Below are 7917 nucleotides of genomic sequence, written 5' to 3' on the forward strand. Positions count from 1 at the left end.
TCTATCACTTGCTGCTTATTCTGTTTGGCACACAAGTAGTACTGTGTTATAGCTTCACCAGGTTGACACCTCATTTTTAGATATGCCTGGTGCTGCTCCTGACATGCCCTCCTGCACTCTTCATTGAGCCAGGTTTGATCCCCTGGCTTGATGTTAATGGTAGAGTGGGGGATATGCCAGGCCATGAGGTTACAGATTGTGTTTGAGTACAATTCTACTGCTGCTGATGGCCCACAGCACCTCATGGATGTCCAGAGTTGCTAGATCTGTTTGAAATCTATCCCATTTAGCATGGTGTTAGTGCCACACAGCACGATGGAGGGTATCCTCAATGTGAAGGCGGGACTTTGACTCCACAATGACTGTGCGGTGGTCACTCCTACCGATACTGTCATGGACAGATGCACCTGCGGCAGGCAGGTTGGTGAGGATGAGGTCAAGCTTTTCCCTCTTTTTTATTCATTCGTGGGATGTGGGCTTTGCTATCTAGGCCAGCATTTTATTGCCTATCCCTAGTTGCCCTTGAGAAGGTCGTGTTGAGCTGCCTTCTTGAACCTGTGGTTGGTTCCCTCATAGACCCTTCGACAGTGTAGCACTCCCACAGTACTGACCCTTCGACAGTGCAGCACTCCCTCAGTACTGACCCTCCGACAGTGCAGCACTCCCTCAGTACTGACCCTCCGACAGTGCAGCACTCCCTCAGTACTGACCCTCTGACGTTGCAGCACTCCCACAGTACTGACCCTTCGACAGTGCAGCACTCCCTCAGTACTGACCCTTCGACAGTGCAGCACTCCCACAGTACTGACCCTCTGACGTTGATGCGCTCCCCCAGTACTGACCCTCCCACACTGCCGCACTCCCTCAGTACTGACCCTCCCACACTGCTGCACTCCCTCAGTACTGACCCTCGCACACTGCCGCACTCCCTCAATACTGACCCTCCCACACTGCTGCACTCCCTCAGTACTGACCCTCGCACACTGCCGCACTCCCTCAGTACTGACCCTCCCACACTGCTGCACTCCCTCAGTACTGACCCTCCCACACTGCTGCACTCCCTCAGTACTGACCCTCCCACAGTGCAGCACTCCCTCAGTGCTGACCCTCCGACAGTGCAGCGCTCCCTCAGTACTGACCCTCCGACAGTGCAGCACTCCCTCAGTACTGACCCTCCGACAGTGCAGCACTCCCTCAGTACTGACCCTCTGACAGTGCAGCACTCCCTCAGTACTGACCCTCTGACAGTGCAGCACTCCCTCAGTACTGCACTTGGATTCTGGCCTCACATCTCCAGAGCGGGGCTTGAACCCACAACCTTGTGACTCATGTGATTGGCTGTCCCCGGGGATGAACGGGGGGTGGCGGGCTTAAATGAATCAATTCTCATAACCTTTGCAAGCTGCATTTATTAAATCTACACAATAGCGTCTGCCCTGTTCTGCCACACTGAGCAATTCGTTGAGTCTTCGTGTGCCAGGCAGTGGGCATTAACATTACGCAGTCTGACTCTCTCCGCACTTGCAACCTCAGCATTTGTAGGCTCCTCTCTATATTCTCTTCTTCAATATCCTCACAATGAAAGGGTGGTGAACTGTTAACAAAGCAGAACTCTAACCCCCCACCCCGCTCATCCCCCCACCCCCGGCAACCGCCAACCCCATGACCTCCTTGCACTTTGACCTCTCTCGGGAATCCCTGGACGTCAGGACTTTGCCCGAGCTCGGGGCCAATCCTCGTTCGACCGATTCCTCGCGAGGTTAGTGCAGGAGGCTCAGGGCCTTGGCCACCTTCAGGCGGACGCTGGGCACCGGGTCCTGCATCATGGCGACGATGTCGACGCAGACGTTGCCGTTGGCGACGGCCTGGTGGTACTTCTTGGGCAGCTTCTGCAGCAGGCAGGCGGTGAACATGACGGCGTTGCCCCGGATCTCCGGCAGCAGGCTCTTGAAGAAGGTGACGCCCACCGCCAGGTAGATGCTGGCCTTGGCGGGCAGTTCGGCCGCGATGAGCCTGGAGAGGGCGTCGAGGAAGGCCCAGTAGTCGGGCCCGGCCTCCTCGGCCAGCTGGCCCTGGAAGAGGGCGTCCAGGCTGTCGGAGCCGAGGAGGGGGCCGGCCGAGCGCAGGGCGGCCCTGCAGGCCCCGGCCACCTGGGCGTCGCCGTCGTTGACGTGCAGGATGAGGCTGACCAGGCTGGCGTGGACCTGCTCCACGTAGACCTGCCGCAGCTCCCCCGCGCCGAAGCGGGAGAGGCTCCCAAACAGGGTGAAGGCCTCCCGCCGCACCCGCTCGTTCCCGTTCTCGAACAGCGGCTGGGCGGCCAGGATGATGTTGGCCATCAGGCTCCTCACGCTCCGCTCCTCCAGCTGCCCCAGCAGCTGGGAGAGGCCGCCCATCGCCTCCAGCTTGACGAGGTCCCGGGGGTCCTCGCCGTCACTGATGCCGGAGATCATGGCGCCCACCAGCTTGGGGGCGTAGAGGCCCACCTTCTGCGGGTCTCCGACGAGCACGCCGCCCAGGCCCCGCAGGCAGAGCAGCCGGACGATGGGCACCACGTCGTTGGCGCAGCTCAGCAGGCTGGCCAGGAGCACGTCGGTCAGCTGCAGCTCGGAGACCGCCGGCTGGCTCAGCAGCTCGCCCAGGAAGGCCGTCAGGGTGACCCGCAGGGACTTGGGCGCGCTGGGCAGGGCGGTGGTCAGCTGGTGGGCAATGCCCGCCAGCTGGGGCCTGACGTGCCTGGCCATGGCCTGGGCCAGCAGGGCGACGCCCTCGTGGTGCCTCTCCGAGCTCTTGACCAGGCTCCAGCCGCCCGCCTCCTCCATGCCGGCCACCACGCCCTCGTCCCGGCCTGCCGTCAGCACGGCCTTCAGGGTCTCCAGAGAGTAGTTGCAGACGTCGAAGGTGCTTTGCTTGCTGCGCAGGGAGATCTTCCACTCCTTGGGGTTGCCCACGCTGAAGAGCTCCTTGGGGAATTCCACTCCGACGCTGGAGCTGAGGTGGAGCAGCAGGGTGCTGAAGAGCTGCGGGTAGAGGCCCTTGACGGCGGCCGAGGACTCGGGGTTCACCAGCATCTCGCTCAGGGCGCAGATGATGGCCAGGGGCTCCAGGGCCGAGCAGAGGGCCCCGCTCTTGTGCACCAGGGAGCCTGCTCGGTCGCTGGGCATCAGGTGCTTGCCCAGGGCCTCCATCAGGAGCTCCATGGTGCGGGTGGCCAGCGTGGGCTCGCCGGCCAGCGCCCGCCAGATGTCGCTGGTGTGCCTGTCGAAGGGGATGGGCGAGCAGAGCAGGCAGGAGACCACCTCGGCCGTGTTCTGTGAGGCAAGCACGCAGATGAAGTGGATCATGGAGAGCTTCACCTGCTCGCCGGCGATCCACTGCAGGCGGATGTAGAGGGCCTTGAGGATCTCCGAGACGTGGCCCTCCAGCACAGCGCCGCAGGAGCGGATGATGGTGTTCATGACGATGGAGGCCGCGCTGGAGCAGCTGAAGTAGTGGTCGTCCAGCCCCTCGAAGAGGACGAAGAGGAGGGTGCTGACCTGGTCCTGGGGCAGCCGCCGGGCGATGACCTTGGCCAGGTCGGAGCAGACCCGCAGCAGGACCTGGCTGTCGGACTGGTCCAGGCGGGCGCCGATGGCCTTCAGGTGCTCGATCAGCTCGTCCCTGTCGCCGTCCGGGAGCCCGGCGTAGCGCTGGTGGATGTAGAACAGGCTGTAGATGCTGCCCATGGCCAGCTGGCGCACCTTCAGCACCGGGTCGGTGCACCGGGGCACCAGGCGCCCCACGATGGTGCCCAGGTGGGTGAACTCCACCTCCGAGCGCACCACCATCCTCTCCAGGTAGAGCGCCATCAGCTTGGAGGTGACATCCAGCGCCCGCTCCCGCTCGTGGTCCTTCGTCGAGATGATCCAGCCTTCCACGTGCTTGAAGACGGCCTGGAGCCCGTCGGGGGACAAGACCCGCAGGAGGATCTCGTTCAGGAGGCCCTGCAGGGCTGCCAGGGTCTCCTGGTAAAGGCCCTCCCTCTCCTTCTCCTCCGCGCTCTCCTCTTTGCCTCGCTCGGCCGCCAGGGGTTGCAGGCCCAGCACGCTGTCCAGGCAGGTCTTGATCAGCTCGGTGACATAGGCCCTGTTCAGCGGGGGCTCCAGCTTAATGAGGAAGGTGCAGGCGGCCATGGCCATGTAGCGGACAGGGGTTTTGAGCTGGGTCCGGGACTCGGCCTTGATGAGGCTCTGCATGCTGGTCAGCAGCTCCCCCTTCCTGGTGAAGGCGTAGGAGTGCCGCCACTTGTTGGACAGGATGGCCTTGGAGATCAGGGTGACGGCTTTGATCAGGCTCAGCTTGATCATCAGGTCTTTGCTCTCGATCTTGATGCCCAGCACCTTGGTGTTGGACAGGTTGACCACGTGCTGCAGGATGCCGGCCTCCATCTTGGGCAGCAGCAGGTCCTCGGGGGCGTACAGGGCCACGTAGCCGTAGCAGAGGATCAGGGTGCTCTTCATCTTCTCCATGTCGCCGTCCACCTTCTCCATCAGGGTGTTGAAGAAGTTGACCGTCTTCTTGAGGGCGTCCAGCTTGACAAACTCCTCCAGCCGGGCCAGGGTCTTTTCGAAGTGGGTCATGGCGCAGAAGCCGACGCCGATGGCCACCCCTTCGCGCTCCAGGGCCTCGCCGTGCTGGACGCTGAACAGCATCTCCTGGAGCTGCTGGTTGATCACCTCGGTGCTGTTGGTGTGCTGGAGGACGATGCCCAGGCACTTGTAGAGGAACTGCTTCTCCCGCGAGGCGTGGGGGTAGGGCACGGTGGCGCTGTGCCAGGCGTTGATGTGGTTGGTCATCTCCTCGCCCAGCCGGCAGGTCCACCGGCTGTCGGCCACCGCCTCCAGCGTCTTGAAGAGCACGAGCAGCAGGTTCTTCTCCCACTGCTGCTGGGCCGCTGTCTCCTCGGAGTGGTCGGCCATGTAGCGCAGCAGGATGGGCAGCTCCTGCGCCCAGAGCTTCTCTAGCGCCGGGTGGATGGTGGGGCTGAGGGCCAGCAGGAGCTTGAGGGCCGGGACCCCCCGCTCCTGCCCCTCGTAGGGCAAGGAGGTCACCACCAGGAGGCGGGCCACCAGCGCCTGGGGGGACGGGAGGCTGGGCCGGGTGTCGTAGTTGAGCTCGAAGAGACCCGCCCCCGCCCGGCGCTTCCTCGTCGCCAGGTGCTCCAAGCTGCGGCAGACCACCGCCAGCGCGTTGGTGTACTGCACGGGCGTGACGAACTCCAGCAGGGACGGCCAGAGGGTGGCCGCCATCTTCTCCATGACGGCCAGCTGGCCCATCAGGCTCTGGGCGGCCGCCTTCAGCTCGCCTTCCGCCAGGTCCCCGGGCTTTGGCATGGCGGGCGGCCGCCTGCTGTCCGGCAGGCTGCACTGGCAGATGACAAACTCCACCATCGCCAGCCCCCCCTCCAGCTCCAGGTAGCCGTGGGCGGCCATAACGTCGATGACCTCCAGGACCATCTTCTTGGTGCGGTTGCTGGCGTCCTGGAGGGGCGCCCTCATGCCAGCCAGGACGGCCGGCTGCTTGCCCTCCAGCTCCGCCGGCACGGCGGTGATGAGGTGCTTCAGGGCGGTCAGCGTGCCCAGCCGGCTGCGCTCGTTGTTGGCCAGCTTGTGGAGCAGGAACTTGAGTAGCAGGTCAGCCGAGACCCGAGCCAGGGTGACGAAGCAGCCGAGGAGCTCGCTGTGGTTCCTCGCGGCCAGCTCGCTCTCCGGGTCCGACGGCAGGCAGATCTGGTGATGGAGCGAGTGCAGCAGGCCGTCCGCCGGGGACTCCAGGGCGCGGGCGTCCATCTTGCTCGCCACCTCCAAGATCTGGCGCAGGCAGGTGGTGATGTAAAAGGGCTCGTACTGCTTCTTGTAGAAGGAGGTGATCGCCGGGATTAGCCTGGGCACCTCGTCCAGCAGCTTGTCGGGGGACATCACGTGCACCATGTCCCCCAGCGCTGACAGTATCTCCATCCTCAGCCTGGGGTCCTTCAGTGGGAGCCAGGCATTGAAGAGCGTGTCGTAGGCGGTGTGGATCTCCTGGAAGAAGGCCTCCTTCTTCAGTGTGGGGTCGGGCAGCCCGTCTTGGCACTGGAGGACGCTCCTGCTGAGAAGGCCCAAGGCTGCGGCCAAGGCCGCCTTCATCCTGTCCGGCTTCGCCAGGCCCATCATGGGGATGATCGCCTCGAAGACGGTGGCCAGGTAGGGCGTCATGCCCTGCACGTTGGCGACGGACAGGCGCGCCACCGTCCGCACGACGAAGGCGTCCGGCAGGACGTCGGGCTTGAAGCTGCGCAGCATCTCGTCCAGGACCTCCTCGACGAAGCTGCCCCCCAGGGCCACGAGGAGGTCGCTGAGGGCCGCCTTGGAGCCCTCGCTCAGGGCCTCGTCGGGCTTGACCAGCCCCTCGGCCGCCGCGGCGATCAGCTTCTTGGCCAGCAGCTCGCCGACCTTGGTCCCGGCGTCCTTGACCACCAGCTCCATGCTCTGCAGGATGGCCACGCGGTGCTCCTCCTCCAGCTGGCTGTGCTTGCTCAGGTAGTTGTGGCAGGACACCAGCACCAGCTCAATGTGGTGGCCCCCCAGCTCACGCAGCGACTGCACAATCTGCTGCCGCACCGCCTCATCCTTGTCGAAGGCCGCGTCCCGGAGCGCCGTCAGGGAATTCTCCACGCTGCAGGCCGCCATCCTACGGCCCACTGCGGCGCATGAAATCCGCCGCTCGGAATCTTCTTCTGGCTAATGTCGTCCTCCTCTTTCTCCCCCCACCCCCGACCCCTCCCAGAGACCCCTTCTCAGTCTAGTCTACAAATTGCATCACTGGTTAAGCATCGCAAGTCGGCCCGCTCGTCATTGGAAACGACTCGCCCTTGAATGGCCGCTGGTCACACCACCTTCCCGTTCGCTCAGATCCTCACGCACACGGGAGCCTTTTTAACGTCGGCGCCCGGGGCCTCTCGATGGGCTATTTCCCGGCTTCACTGCGCAGCATCATCCATCCACTCTTCACTCGGACGTCGCTCCGGGCCTCACCATCCTTCGACTCCCCCCCTCGGCTTTCCTCCTTCCTTCCTTCCTTCCCGGCCTGTGGACAACCGCTCTTCCTCTTTAATCCCTCATCGAGCTGACCCCTCCCCGCTCCTCTTGCCCAGGGAGAACCTGCCCTCGCCAGGGTGGTGGGGTGTTGGGGGGGGGCGGGTGGTGGGAGGGGGTGGTGGTGTCAGACTTCAGATGGGCTGCAGCAAGCCTGGCGCAGTCTTGGCCTCGACCTCTCTCTCCGACCTCCGGTCGCCTTGGCTACGCGGCCTATTCCGCCTCTTCGCCCTCAGGGACGACCGACTTGCCACCGGGAAGGCCCAGGCTCGCTCGGGTTCCTCCTCTGTGGCTCTCTCCAGTTTGGAGGGGGGAGCTGCTCGCCGTTCCTACCTGGGCTGCTCGTTAACAGGAGGCTTCGTTCCCAATCCGCCCCCCTCCCCCCAACCCTCCCCCGCACCCTGACTAACTTTCCTTTCAAACCGTATATCCCCGGTCACTTGTGAATCATTGATACCCCAATCATTTCCTGTAAGTAGCTTTACCCATTTCTCATCCAAAGGTACCCTCCCCTCCCCCGCTCAGCCCCATCACCCCCCCACCGCCCTACCCACCCATCACCCCCCCCACCCCCTCCCCCCACCCCCTCAGACACACATGCCCCCTGTGTGACCACGTACCTCAGTGTGAGGTCATGGCTACATTTGTGAGGTTGGAGGGGTTCAAGCCTCTCGGCCGTCCCCAAGGGCAAGGGAGTCATCCGATTATGAAGTCATCAGCACCTCCCCTCAACCCTCCCCCCCACCCTCCCCACCTCCGTGCTGTCCCTCAGAGCCCTCAGAGCCCTGGAGAGATGTAGGCC

At 63.6% G+C, this 7917-nt stretch overlaps 1 pseudogene; it reads right to left on the bottom strand.

Annotated features, from left to right (window-relative positions):
• Positions 1-1760: 1760 nt before the first annotated feature.
• Positions 1761-6710, bottom strand: LOC144678150 (maestro heat-like repeat-containing protein family member 1 pseudogene; annotated as a pseudogene).
• Between the last annotated feature and the right edge of the window lie 1207 nt (positions 6711-7917).

Source organism: Cetorhinus maximus, unplaced genomic scaffold (assembly GCF_964194155.1).
Source record: "Cetorhinus maximus unplaced genomic scaffold, sCetMax3.hap1.1 HAP1_SCAFFOLD_3702, whole genome shotgun sequence".
Lineage (NCBI taxonomy): Eukaryota > Metazoa > Chordata > Chondrichthyes > Lamniformes > Cetorhinidae > Cetorhinus > Cetorhinus maximus.